Source organism: Schistocerca piceifrons, chromosome 2, assembly GCF_021461385.2.
Source record: "Schistocerca piceifrons isolate TAMUIC-IGC-003096 chromosome 2, iqSchPice1.1, whole genome shotgun sequence".
In the NCBI taxonomy this organism is placed as follows: Eukaryota; Metazoa; Arthropoda; class Insecta; order Orthoptera; family Acrididae; genus Schistocerca; species Schistocerca piceifrons.
Window position 1 is genome coordinate 548,481,448 of NC_060139.1, and position 15,543 is coordinate 548,496,990.

General features: G+C 37.5%; 1 protein-coding gene across 1 annotated transcript in view; it reads left to right on the forward strand.

The window, feature by feature from the left end:
• The window catches only part of LOC124776218 (coiled-coil domain-containing protein 40), a 366,819-nt gene that overhangs the window by 320,806 nt on the left and 30,470 nt on the right, over positions 1-15,543 (forward strand). The gene's annotated exons all lie outside the window — the stretch shown is intronic.

The following is a 15,543-nucleotide window of genomic DNA, read 5'->3' on the forward strand; positions in this document are numbered from 1 at the left end:
TGTTTTGCATCATCAGTTGCTTCATGACCTGCACCATCTGGTTCTTTCTTACTGACACCAGCTTTTCTGAAGTGCAATCTCTCTCGTCTCAACCTTCGCTAATCCCAGTCCTCCACTCATCTATCCTTTCTCACTCCTACTCCAGCACTGTACATGCCTTCATTCCACCAAAGCACCAGTAGTCTTTTCCCCTTCTCTACTTCTCTCCTATCCCCTCTCCCCTTTCTGCTCCCTGTGACCCTCCCTCCAGCATGGTGTTGACTCTGCACCTAGCAGCCCTATCCTGTCCTCATCACATCCCTGCATGCTTTCACTCTGACAGGCAGCACAACATCTTCCCCCACCTGTACCCTGACACCCCCCCCCTACCCTCTCTGATGCCTCCTCCTTACCCTGCCATCCACTCTGGATTGCTTCTTACATCACACACAGTTCCAGCCTGGTGTCAGGCCACAGTGGCTGGAGACAATGGCCATATTTCAGAAGAAGTCCTTTTGGTCTGTCTCTGACTCAGTGCCTCCTCCAGGTGGCGAATAGCACTCTATCCTTTTCATAATATTGTTGTTATTCCATCCTGGACTTTCCAGCCAGTGTCTGATAAAAGACTTTTTTTATAGATATACTCAACAAGCTGTTCCAATCCAGAGATCATCATCTGGCCAAACTCTTAAAATTTTTCGTGGTGAGATCTAAGTGTATATCAGAAGGATAGGTTAATGGTAAATGGAAGTGTTATTTATTTGTTGCAGTACACCATAAAGTCAAATCCATTGAGACTGAAATTGAAGTTGCATGTGAGACTATTTGGCCAAGAGTCAGTATCAACACTGGGCAAAAATTTATAATTCGGTCCTTCTACCAATTACCAAACCAACTGCCACATTTAACCAAAACCATCAGACAGAAAGTCAGTTTTCTAGTAAAAATGTTTCAGACTTTACTGTCATCATCCATTTATTAGAATAACTGCAGTTTTGCAAGTGGCTGCTGAGGCAAGACATCCTGCAAAAAGTAGTAAAAGCTTTCTCTGAACATTACTGAGAACAAGTATTTTGGAAGCCCACTCATGATGGGAATGTATTAGATCTAATGGAAAAAGGCCCCTGACCTCTTTCAGGATATTCATTGTAAAACTGGTATCAGTGATGATAATGGTTGTCGAAGTAGCAGTTTAAACAAGTAGGAATATGTTCAATAAACTAGATAAAAAGGCATTCATGTCATATCAATAGGAGTAATTCAAAATATTTAGCTCTGGACAGGAGCATGTAGATGAACTGCAGCTCTACTGTAGAAGAATAGCTAACCAAGCACTACATAGAAATGCTCCTGGTCATTACAGCTGCAACACTGTGAAGGCAGCATCCAATAAACATCATATTGGTGAAGAGTACTAGAGGTTTGGATATGCAAAAGATCAGCATTTCAGGGCAATCACCCAAAATTGGTAGGAGCAATGTCATCTGCATTATGTATGTAAGGAAAGATTACATAGCAGTTTTCTGTTAGAAAAGACATTTGAGATGGAATATTGTCTGTCTGTGAGAAGATCATGATGTGCCATGCATAAGAAGGAGAAACACCTACCAGCACATATCAGAGTTTGACAGTGACAGGATCATCACCCATTGAGACAGTGGTTTATCATTCTGTGATATTGTTGTTCTCATTTGTGAAGGTCCCATGACTGTAATGTGAATGTGGAATCAGTAAGTTACGGTGGGTTCATACTCAGTGCCATGCAGGATCTCATTAGCCTCTCATGACTGGCACTTAAGAGATCAGACAAATTGTTTGTCCTGCCATACAGAATCTTACAGCCATGTCACATACTTTTGATCAGGAAGTGAGATTGTTTGCAGCAAGACAAGTATCCACAAGGATGTTGAGACAACATCTGGAGCCCATGGACTATTAGCATGGTGACCATTGTTGCATCTTCCCTTGACATTACAGCAGACACAGGTTCACTCAATCACAACACTGGACACAGGAGTGGCACAACATCAACTTTTGACATGAGTCCTTATTGTGCGTGGTGGATGCCCCAAGGAGAACAAACATTGCTGTATTACTTTAGTCGTCCATGCAATGCTCTGGTTTGCATAGCTGGTAATGTGGACATCAGATGTTACATTTGTGACATGTTAAGGCTGATGGCTGTGCTCTGTCTTTGAGGTCTCTGTGACATTATCTTTCAGCAAGATAACACAAGACTGCATGTTGCCTACACTGTCCTGACTTACCATGTTACAAAAGGTGTTCAGCAATTGCCATAACCAGCATGTTGTCCTGATTTCTCATTGACTGAAAGTATCTAGTCAAGGGTTATTAAGAGAATGGAATGGCACTATTTGCTAGCCACTACAATTCATGTGCTCCAGCATAGAGTTGAAGCAGACTGGAATGATATACCCATGTTATCATCCAAACTTAGATTCAAATTAATTCAACAAAACTTTCAAAGTCTTTGCAATAAGCACAATGAATTGGACACCACTGCAGAGATTGGTAACTGTGATATTTCAGTTATAAGTGAAAACTAGTATGCAAATGAACTAATTAGTGTATGTCAGCCATTCTTCATGGCCTTTTGCACAGCCTTCAGCAGAAAAGAGAAACATGGTGGGGTAACAATCATTGCTGTGAGGGGTAATAGTTATAATGTAATAGATTTAAGTACTTTCAGCAAAGAGGGTAAAACAAAACTAGCAGTAATTAACTACAAGTGAGAGAAAGAGAAATATTATAAATCTATATAGATCTCCCTGCAGTAGACATGAAGTTTCTGTGAAAATCTTAATGACTAACTTGTTGACATAGACAGTAAACACTGCAATACAAATGGCTGAGTTAACATCGTCGTAACTAGAGATATAAACACTGACAACATGCTGTCTACTGATTCCAGTTGAAAAAGTAGTGTTAATACCAGGTCAGTTTAGTTTAACTTTGCTAATAAATGAGCCACTAGAAAGATAAATAGCAGCAAATCATGCATTAATAACATAAAAAGTAATAACTAACATACCTCAGTACACCAGTTATGAAGCTTGCCATTTCTGACCATCATGGTGGTCATCTACTGAAAGAAGCTTAAAATCATTATGTCAGCAGTGAACAGAAAAAATTATGTCACATGAAGAAACACCCATGATGACAGTGTTGAAAATCTCAGCTGTATGTTAAAAAGTTTACAATGGGATGGAAACAACTGAACTACTTTCAGTAAATTTGCATCAGGCTTTTATTATTGCTTCAATATCTCATAGCCAGATATAACTTTCCAATAAAAGACTGCAAAACAATGGAAAAAAAATCCATGACGTGAGAACAGTGAGAGAAAAACTTAAGAGTTTTCCAATGTACAATGCTAAAAGTTGGCAATAGTCATAGACTAAAGGCAGAATTTAGGAACTATCATGATTATTACAAAGCTCTACTATTAGGAACTAGAAGTAAATATGTAGCCATGATGTTAAGAAACTCAAGTAAAACTGGCACAGCTGCTTGGAAAGTTATAATTTGCTTTAGGGATTGGAAGGACTAGGCTGCTAGTGACCTTACAATCAACTGTAGTGGGAGTGTTGTCAGATCACAAATGTTTATAATGAGTACTTTTCTTGTGTTGATGACCACTTCAACTATCTTCAGCATAGATATAATGGAATTCCAGTAAAACAATGCATATACTTGACCCCAACTGACAACAAGGAGATAAAATACATAGCTTAGTCACTAAAAAATTCAATATCAGCACGCTATGATGGGTTTGCTATCAGCATATAAAAAAGGTCTGTAGACAATGTGTCAGATGTCAAGGCCACAACAGTAATTTATGTAACTGCATTATGTAGTTTACCAAATAATCTAAAATAGCACAGATAACACCAACTTACAAGAAAGGTGATAAATCTAAAACTGAAAACTATTGATGCATCTCAATCTTCCCTGCATTTTCTGAGGTAACTGAGAAAGTTATTTACATCAGACTAATGGTATTCCTGAGTCTACAGAATCTAATATTGTAAAACCAGAGTGGCTTGATGAGAAACAAGTTAGGTTCAGTAGCTGCAGCACAGATAATAGACAAAATAATAACTGCCATAGAGAACGAGGAGTATGTTACTGGAGTATTCATTGATCTTGTAAAAGCTTTTGATTGTATTTCAATGAAAGCCACCTAAATGTCTGTGCTTCAGAGGCTGCAGTAATGGAATTTAACATCAGGAAATATTATTTGCTATGAACTTATCCACAGAAAAATTCTGGAGAATGATAATCCAGGACAACGTCAACTGGGACATGGATATAGATTCCTTAGCATGTAATGTGTGTAAAAACATATTTGCCATTAACATGATTAGCAAATATTGCACAGATATGTATGTGCTAAAAATGAAATATCATTCATTACTCTCATCTAATTTGAAATCTGCTGTTGAAACATGGGGTGCGACAACACAAAATAATCCAAACATGTTACTGACACTGGAGAGGAAAGCTGTCAGAATTATTTGTGGTGCCAAACCCAGAGACTCATATCGGAACCTATTCCCAAAATTAGGCATAGGTAAATATATGTACCCTGTCTAGTCACATTAATATGACCACCTGTCTGAAGTCTGAATAACCACCTTTTGCAGTGCACATTGCTGCAGGATGTGCAGGAAGAGAGTCAGGTTCTGGAAGATACTGACAGGGATATGGAGCCATGATGACTCGTGCGGCATTGCCCAGCTTTGCTAGGTTTCTCTGTTGAGAATACATGGCATGAACAGCCTGAAAAGGTGGTCTTACGAATTCTTGATTGGGTTTAAATCTGGAGAGTTTGGTGGAGTAAACTCATCCTGGTGATCTTCAAACCATGAAAGTATGGTGCAAGCTGTGGGACACATTGCTTGTCCTGCTGGTAGATGCAATCATACCAAGGAAAAGCAAACTGCGTGTAGGGATGGACATGGTCTGGGAGGACATGGTATTCAACGATAGATGCAAACGGTTGTTGATCAACTGTGCCTTTCAGAATTATGAGAACTTCCAGAAATACCACAGAAACATTCCCCAGACCATAATGTCCCCTCCTTATTTGCTTTCAGACATTTCACACTGTACACACCAACAGCCATCTGTTCAATGGAGCAGAAAATGTGATTCATCTGAAAAGGCCAACAGTTGCCACTCAATGGACTTTTAGCTGTGGTATTGGCAAGCAAATTCTAGTGAACAGGAGTCATCATGGATGCATGAACTGGGAACCTGTTGCAGAGGCCCATATGCAGCAGCTATCACTGAACAGTCGTTGAAGAGACACTGCTGGTAGCCCCTTTGTTTATCTGGGCATTCAGCTGCTCATTAGTTGCACATCTGTTCACAAGTATACATCTCCACACCCATCATTCATCTTTGTCATGTATTGCCTGTGGTCCACTACAGTTACCTCGTCACCAGTTCTGGACAGTATGTTTTAACCACGGTGGCACATGAACAGTTCATGAACTTGGTCACTTCAGAAATGCTTCCTTTCTTGTTCCAAAAGCTAATGATCATGTCCTTTATTACGTCAGATAAATTGCTTTATTCCGTCAGATAAATTGCTGCATTTCCACATACAACAATGACTGCACTGTTTTCCACATCCCCCAAGACATTTCATATATCTTCCACTGCTAGTACTGCAATGTGCCATCTGAGTGGTTATTGCAGGTTGCTTTCAAACATAGATGGTGGTCAGATTAATGTGACTGGAGCATATTAAAAAAAATTTTTGCAAATTGTAAACTGTGATGTTATTGTGTTTGAGGTTTGTTTCTAGAAACATGAAATCAATTTGCAGTTCTGTTCTTCAAATTTAAGGATAATGTGCTAGACTTTATATGCTTTGATGCAATAATTTGTAAATATTCATATAAAAATGATTAATAAGGCAAACACATACCAAACCAATTATTTTTGTTATTATTATAGTAGAACTTACTTGTTAATACAAAATCACCATCCTTAACATATTGGCAGTTGTATTTAGATGACTCTACACAAACCCAAACAGCTTTGCAAAAAAATTAGCACACACTGTTTCCAAGTCTCTATTTACTGGAATGTGGTACTTGATGATCATTAAAGTAGGTTTCCTGTTATTAGTTCTTAGGTGGTGTCTTTTTGGTGAAGAACCATGAATCATCAATGAAATGCTCCAATCCTTGTCACTTTTGCTTCGAATTCCAAATACTTCATTTTTGGCCTTTAGTAGGAAATGTGCTGGTATATTACAGGAATGGAAACAACCTTCCCTCTGATGGCACAGTTGTGTGAACATGGCCATATCAGGATCTTTATTGCAGTTCCTACTAAAAGAAATGGAAGAGAGTCATAAACCTGAATTTTGACTTTGTACCATTTTAAATTGTAGTATGAGGTGTGATCAATAAGTAATGGAATTTCTTTACCGTATCTACTCGAATCTAAGCCGCACTCGAATCTAAGCCGCACCTGAAAAATGAGACTCGAAATCAAGGAAAAAAAATTTTCCCGAATATAAGCCGCACCTGAAATTTGAGACTCGAAATTCAAGGGGAAAGAAAAGTTTTAGGACGCACCTCCAAATCGAAACAAAGTTAGTCCATTGTGATATGAGACACAATTTAGGTCGAATGAATGACGATAAAGCTACAGTAGTTTGGTTCGAGTCGTAAGCTTAGCAGTTAAGCTTTACCAAGTAGCCATTGCTATGCGTCAGGCGCTCCGTCCATATTTATACGGGTACCCTTTGTTTTTCACGTGCTTCGTCTGGTTTACTGTACTGTGTCATGCATTGTTTGTCGCATTCTGGTAAAAAAAAAAAAAAAAAAAAAAAAAAAAAAAAAAAAAAAAAAAAAGAGAGAGAGAGAGAGAGAGAGAGAGGAATCGTCTCATTAGCAAAATAATGGCAAGAGACTGCTATTTGTTGTTATTTACACTGCTGCTTTCTTTGATAATGATCAACAAGAACCAAATAATAAACTGCGTATGATAGAAGATGTTCTGAACGAGAATTTAACGAAAATTTTTCTCTGTTTGAAAATCTTTGCAGACGCCTCTTTAGTACATTACTTTCTGCACAAAAATTAGAGTCATCCTAGATTTAAAAATCTACTCAATTGACGTGCTTCATTTCTGACTGTATCACTATTAGGCATAAGAATAATACGAATATAAACATGACATGATATATGTATTCTTCCACGTTTGCTGTTGTCTCACTCTAGTTTCGTAGTTTATTAGGCAGACAGGATTTAAATGAGATAGCAGCAAACACGAAAGAATACATGGCAAAATGTTTATATTGGTATTATTCTAATGGTGAAGAGAATACTGCATGTGATTCACAATTCATAAAAGTTCCCATTAGCAACCATCTCTTCTCACAGGTAGGAAAAAATTCAGCTCAGAAACATTGCAAACAGTCTTGCCAGTCGGATTTTCGTAGTACATTGAAAAGCTGCTACATTCGAAGATGAACAATACGGAATTTGTATTTACTTTGTTGGATAATGTATGAAAATGCAGTGGTCGAAATTCGGGACGGAGAAAAAAGCTCGTCTTCCACCTTTTTTTCAATTTATTTACTGACGCAGAGAATTTGGCGCCAGAATTTATCTTTGTGCCTGCAAAGCATGCCTGTGTAGCGCTACATATATTCGACGGCAGAAGTTAGCTGTGGCGGCACCTACCAACATATTTCAGAACTTCCGCTTACTTTGCACTCGATTCTAAGCCGCAGGCGGTTTTTTGGATTACAAAAGCCGGAAAAAAAAGGTGTGGCTTGGATTCGAGTAAATACGGTAATTTGTGGCTTTGTACATGTGATTTTCAAATTTTTTATCTTGTTGGTACATATGTTCCTTATGTATATTTTCATTTTCATCTGTTTTGAATATTTTATTTTATTGTTGACAATCAAAAAGATAAAACACGTTTTTGTATGCTTGGAGGATTTTTACTTTTGAAAAAGATGGTTAAAAGAATTTGCATTAAATTTTGTTTGAAAAATGGCATAAAGTACAGCTCTGTATTTGATGCTAACTGTGGCATTTCGTGAGTCTGCTATCAGTAAGACAAGAGTTTATGAGTCATACAAACATTTCAAAGAGAGTCAAAAAGATGTTGAAGACGACGACCTCCTTGGGCACCCTAGCACAAATTACCGGTGACAATGTGGAAGAGGTAAAGAAAATGGTTCTGGAAAATAACCAAATCACCATCTGAGAGGTTGCTGATGGTGTTGGTGTATCCTTTGACTCATACCAAGCAATTTTTTGGATGTTTTTGGTGTGAAATGTGTAGCAGCAAAGTTTGTTCTGAAATTGTTGAACTTCAGTCAAAAATAATGTCATGTATATTTTGACCAGAAATTGCTGAATGGTGACACCAATCTGGAACTTCTAAGGAAGATTATAAAAGGTGAAAAACACGTTTACATGGATGTGACATCGAAACTGATACCCAAATGCCCCATTGGAAACTGCCTGACGAGCCAAGACTGAAAAAAATATGACAAGTTTGATCACACTATTTTCTTCAATTACTATGGGTTTGTGCATCATGAGTTCCTGCATTATGGTTGTATGGGCAATAAGGAATACTATCTTGAAGTTATGCACCATTTGTGTGAAGCAATCCAAAGAAAATGACCAGAATTGTGGCAAAACCACTTGTGGAAATTGCATGATGATAATGCTTCCACTCATACCTCAATGCTTGTTCATGATTTTTGGGTAAAACTCAAAACCATTATGTTCTCTCAGCTACCACAGTCACCAGACAACTTCTTTATATTCTCGAGGCTGAAGAGAACCATTAAATAATAACCATTGGTGAGGTAGAAACAGAATCACTGAAGGAGCTGAACACCATAGCGAAAAGTGAGTTCAATTGGAAAAGCACTGGCATAAGCATATTATATCTGAGGGGGATTACCTCGAAGGGAAGAAAGTTGATGATGGATTAATAAAGAGTCTTTCTTTCTACCGCATTCACCGGACATGCACCCCTGCAACTTCTTTATATTCTCGAGGCTGAAGAGAATCATTAAATGACATCATTTTGCCACTATTGGTGAGGTAGAAACAGAATCACTGAAGGAGCTGAACACCATAGCGAAAAGTGAGTTCAATTGGAAAAAGCACTGGCATATGCATAATATATCTGAGAGGTATTACTTTGAAGGGAAGAAAGTTGGTGATGGATTAATATAGATTCTTTCAGAAAAACAAAACTTCCTGTTACTTTTTGCTCACACTTCCTGTATCAATGTTCGTTAGATTCACATGAAACTTGGAAAAACTGCTACTTTAACCTATCTTTCGATAAAAGAAATATATGGCAAAGACTGTTTATCATGTACGCAAGGTTTTGAATGGTTCAAGCACTTTCAAGATAGCCAAAAAGACATTGAAGATGACTCACACCTGGGATGCCCTTCAGCATAAAAAATGGATGAAAATATCAAAAAAGTGGGTAATATGATTTGATCTGATCATTGGTTGAGTATTTGATTGATTGTTGAAAGTGTAGGAATTGACAAAGAATGTGTAAGGAAAATTTTACATAACCAATTTAACATGAGAAAAGTGTTTGTGAAACTGGTGCTGAAAATTCTCTTGGTTGAACAAAGAAAAGCTCATGAAAATGTTTGTATTGCCACTTTGAATGCCACTGAAAATGATCCTAATTTCTTGGAAAGAGTGGCAATATGTGACAAATTGTGGTTTTACACTTATGATCCAGAAAAGAAAATTCAGATGAACAAATCAGTATTTAAACGGATGATTGATAGTTTTTTTTTTCTATATTCATGGGATTCTGCATCTTAACTGGGTTCCTATCAATCAGCATTACTACCTTGAGGTTCTTGCTCAACTCCATAAGAAAATAAGAAAAAAAATGAGCTGGATTGTGGAAGAACAAGTCATGGGTTCTGCATGAAGACAATACACCGGCTCATATGATATTGTCTGGTAAGGGGTTTCTAGTGAAGTATGGCATCCCACTGTTAGATCATTCACCTTGTTCACCTGACCTAGCACCATGTGACTTTTATCTGTTCCCCAAGGTCAAGTCTGCATTAAAAGGGACAAGATTTCAGTCTGTTGAAGCAGTGAAAGAAAAAGTGTCGTGCATCATCAAGGAGCTGATGGAGGATGACTTCCAGCACTGTTTCCATCAATGGAAAATTCACATGGAGGATTGCAACAGGCGATGGCAACTTGATGCCCACATAAAGACAGTGTTCAGAAAAAAATGGATATTCCACCCAGCAGATTAACTGGGCACTGTCAGTTGAAACCAAGAACCAGGAAGTGAACAAATAGGAGAACACACCAGCAAAATTTTTAGCTTTTCTTCCTTTTGTGGGTAAAATTTCATTTAGAATAGCAAGAATCCTCTGTAAATTTCACATGAATGTGATTTTCCATCCACCATTTAAGATTGAAAATCGTTTGGGATCAGTGAAGGGTGATTTGCTATTGCGGAAGGCCAGAATTAAAAAATGCCTTGCCAGTGTGGTATGACTTCAAAGGTCAGACAACTCTCACTGTGAAAGAATGCTGCACTGAATATCAACATTGCAATTGCCTTTTGCAACCAAGTAAGTCCACTATTGCAGTTTAGTTGACTATGATAAAGCTATGATTCTGACAACATTAACTTCTTTTTGAGGATCAGTTTTTAAGGAGTCCTTGGAAATATGCCTGGCGGGAAATCTGATGAACCGTGATAGTGGCTACCAGTTGGGTAGTGTGTGGAACCCTATCGTCTCCATGATTTACTCTAATCAAAGACAACAGAGTGTGCCAATGGCCGCAGGAGTGGTAATGCAGAGAACAACTGAGTTCCATGGTTCCACCAGTGAAGGCACTGTCATCAGGAAGTGTGGCCCATCTGTCAACTTGCATTTTGAGGCATGTGTGGAATATTTGCAGCATGCTATATATGGTGGAATAGAGCAAGCCTTCATCAGTGGTTGATGGCTCACCTAAAGATGACTGGCAGGTGCCCAGTTGCAATAATGTGTGATGAAAGAAACAATGACTGGCTGCAATCCTGAAAATTGTTTGAACATTCAGTTTGCTGGGAAAATTTTAAAATTCACAGCAGTAGTCTCCTTGTCTTACAGTCGTGTATTGATAAAAGGTGCAAACACATTCTTACTAAACCCTATCATGAGAATAGTGGAACAAGTTTAGAACTGATTCACAGCAAACACTTTTAATTTTTAATCTTACAAAAATTCATATTATTCAATTCCATAAAACTAAAAATGGCTTTCACATCTAGAGATTAGTGCATTTGCACTGGATGATATACCATGTGTGAAGTTCCTAAACATCAAGGTAGACAATAAGCTGAGATGGCAGCAACATGTGGAAAAGTTAATCAAAAAGCTCAGTTCTGCTTATTTTGCAGTCAAAAAAGTTGCCGGTTGATGTCAAGCAGAAAACTGGAAATCCAAAATTAAAAAAAAATAAGGAAGTGACCATTAGGCACTCCTATTATTTAGCAGGATACTTGGATTCAGAGATGTAAATGCAAGTTAATACTATTATTTGTATTCAACAAGTTTCCATTTTTCCAGTATAGGCAGCTGATAGTGGTCTCTAAAATCAGTAAAATTAAACAAAAGTTTGTATGAAATGGTAGATAAAACAGTGGCTGGGTAATGTAAGAGGTGGAGCTTTTCTCTGGACATGAATATGCATATATAAAGTAATCTAGAAATAATTACCTTAATTATCCTTCTGGGTAGATCAGCAATAATAATAAGGCACAATTCTTAAACAAAGGCGGCTGTGTGTGAAATAGTGAGGACAGTAAGCTATATAGGGTGTTTCAAAAAGGACTTAAAAACTTTAAAAATTCATATAAATTATTAAAAGAAGGTATAGAGCTGGGTTTAGCGTTATTTTGTTGGGAAACCTTTACCTTAAACTAAAGATGTTGTGTGTGGCTTCCATTGATTATCCTGCACACCTCCCATCAGAAGTCAGTTTCTTTCCAAACTTGCTGTAGCATTGTAGGAGTAACTTGCTCAGTGGTGGGATAAATATTTGCTCAAGTTCGGGTAGAGAAACCGACACAGGAGATATGAGGGTTGACTGAAAAGTAATGCCTCCACATTCGTAACTCTTCAACAGTTGGCAGCATTGGTGTGCAGCAGTAGTGGCTTGTTCCATAGCTTCTTCTCTACAGCTCCAGCTGGCGGGAAGCCTTAGCATTGAATGGTTGTGTTCTTACAGTGTACAGTATGGAACCCTACGCAGACGGTCAGTCAATGCGATTTAAGCAATGTGCAGTCATTGAATTCTTGACAACAGAAGGTGTCACCGCAAAGGAGATTCATCCAAGAATGTAAGCAGTTTATGGTGATTGTGTTGATTTGAGTACTGTGCATCGTTGGGTGAGTGAGTTTAAAGATGTTGAGGTGGGAACATCTGACCTGCGTGACAAAGAGTTGAATGGCCTGTGAAAGCAACCACCGAGTTTCACAAGCAAAATGTTGACAGATTGATTGAGGACAATCGTCGTATCACTCAGAGAGAAATTGCAAGCACAATCGGCATTTCACAAGAATGTGTGGGTCACATTATTTCTTTGCTTGGCTATCGGAAGATCTGTGCACAATGGGTAGGTACCCTGGATGCTGATTCCTGAAATGAAAGCTGACAGACTTGAAATTTGCCAGGAACTCCTATCGAGTTAGAAGAATGAAGGTGAAACCTTTCTCCATTCAGTTGTGACAGTAAATGAAACATGGGTACACCATTACAACTGTGAGACTGTGGTTGCAGAAACAGTGTGTTGACTTCTTCCGTGATGGCTTCAGAAAACTTGTTCATCATTGGCAGAAATGTATCCAATTGGCTGGTGATTATGTGGAAAAGTGAATATAGGTAATTAATGGTCACATTATAAGGATTATTTCTGTGTTTGATTTATTAAAATATTCCCATCCAAACCCAGTTAACGAAGGTGGAGGTATTACTTTTTATTCAACCCCGTACAAACGTGACATCCTTGATGAATTCCCAAAAAAGATCGAGTGGTGTCAGGTCCAGGGAACATGGGGGCCATGCTATTGGCACATCATAACCAATCCATTGACCTGTAAAGCTGTCACTGAGAAAATGCCGAACATCAGCCAGGTAGTGGGATTGTGCACCATCTTGCATGAAGTAAACATTTTGTTCTTGGTCATCCTCATCGATCTGGTGTATCAAAAATTGTCATAACATATCCAGGTACACTAGTCCGTCAATGGTTCTCTCATAGTAAAGAAAGGGGTCGTACACTTTGTTCTTGTTTAATGCACAGAAAACACCAAACAGTCATATGTGGGATTTGCAGTTCATGAGATACATGCTGGGTTGATTTCATAGGGCTGTTGACAAAATGTTGTCTCACTCGCTCAACGATGTAATCAGATGTGCTTGGACAACCTGCTGATTTCCCATGTCTTACTGAGAAACCTGTTTCTACAAAACATTTGTGCCACTCATAAATTGTAGGCCTACTAGGAGGATCTTTAGCATACTTGGTACAGAAATTATGCTGAACTGTTTAACAACCTCCTTTGTTATGCACAGTTGGATGACCATTAATTGTAATAAATGTTCGTGGAGTAAAAAATATTGGCTGGATCTAATGGCAATTTAAAAAAATTACTTTTTATTATTTTTTATTTACAGGATCTCCTTTGATTCGTTGCTTGAATTTCTTCTGTCTGGAACCCAGATTCTCTTGTAGGTCTGGAAACTTAATAGGTTGATGTGTTTCATGAATAACATAGATGGCAAACTGATTCGTATGTAATTTTCATATTTAATAGTCCTAGATGCTTTGCTGCCATCAATTACAATGTTCACTCAGTGAAATACATTCCATTTGTACGCAACTCGAATTTACAATTTGTCCAGTAACTGAGCACAACAGAAAAACTTTACATCCCTTCTTCCTTCCTTCCCGCCAGAAAACACTACTTGCACACAGTTAACACCAGTAAAGATATACTGGATTTGAAACATAGAACATTAAATTGAAAATAATTTACAGAAAATGAAATTCACTCAACAGCACAATAGAACAATTATGATAAAATATATATTCAGATAAACAAAATTTTATCTTTTTGTAGTACAGTAATTTTATGAAATTTGTTTTTTAATCATGGGGGTTTAATTTTGCAAGATTTTTATAAAATAATTTTTTTTGTATTTATCTTTTCAATTAGGCATTTTTAGTTTGTTGAATGAGGTTAGTATTAAGTATCAGATTTTAAATTTATTTTTCCAGTGTGAATTTTTTTTAGGTAAATTAATTTTATAGGTGGCAGAGAAAATTTTATAATTGTATTAGCATGATATATATTACCATACAGTCGTAGATTAAAACATTTCAAATGATATTGAAAGAAGGATAAGATCATAAATTTGAGAATATACATGGTCCAGACGGCTTATTGCACGTTACATCTGTTGTCACCGACTTCGATTCTTCAAACCTAAACACACAGCTAGCACGCTTGGGTCAAGTGAAGGCAGCCTTCTTTAATGCAACTGCTGGTAGCAGTCACTACAGTGTGAATCGGCTCTACCGAACTACACAAGACAAAACTTGATGTATTTCCTACAAATTGAGACTACAACACCTCTGTAGGTACTATGAATTAATTTATATGAATTTTCAAAGTTGTAAAGTCGCTTTTGAAATGTCCTATATTATAAAAACTTGCTGTTGTTTGTTGTTGCAGATAAATATAATTTTTATACTCTTTTTAGACAAAATATCAAGACTACTATATATGCAATATAAACTCAGTGAGCTGCAGTGGTATATTCCATGTTCCCTATTCTCTGTGTGCTTCTAAGCAATATTGTGTAATATGACATGGTCCACACCTCTGAAGGCAGTCCTACGTAATATGATTTACTTATAGCATACACAGTGCATGACATATTTGGAGGAGGGGCCATGTTTATTAATTTCAGGAAAGGGGAGAGGTGAAGGAAATAAAGCATAATTTCTTATTAAATGAACATCAAAACCATTGAAAAAACTGTGTTTATTAATCAGCAAATATATTCATGTTACCACAGTATAATATTTACCTAATACTTACTATGTAATTAATTGTACAGTTTGAATGAGATTTGTACATATCATTTCAATTTCTGGCAGGTAACATTCAAACACATTTGAATCTTCTATATTCACATTTGTAGCAGTTTCTTTTACATTGGCTTATAATACAAGAAAAACAGCATGAATTGGAGTTACAATGGTATTGGAATATTTTAGAACCTAGAACTATCCAGCATTTTCAGCTGCATGGGGACCAAACATGTGTGGTGGAATAGCTCTGAAATTTCACGTCGCACAAACACTTGTCAGACATTATCTGCTACCAGTTCTGGCTTTGTTTGTACTGGATTGCTACATCTGTCTGTTTGCTGGGGCATAATCTGAGCTTGATTTGTGAACCTCATTCCTCACCCTTCCCCCTCATCC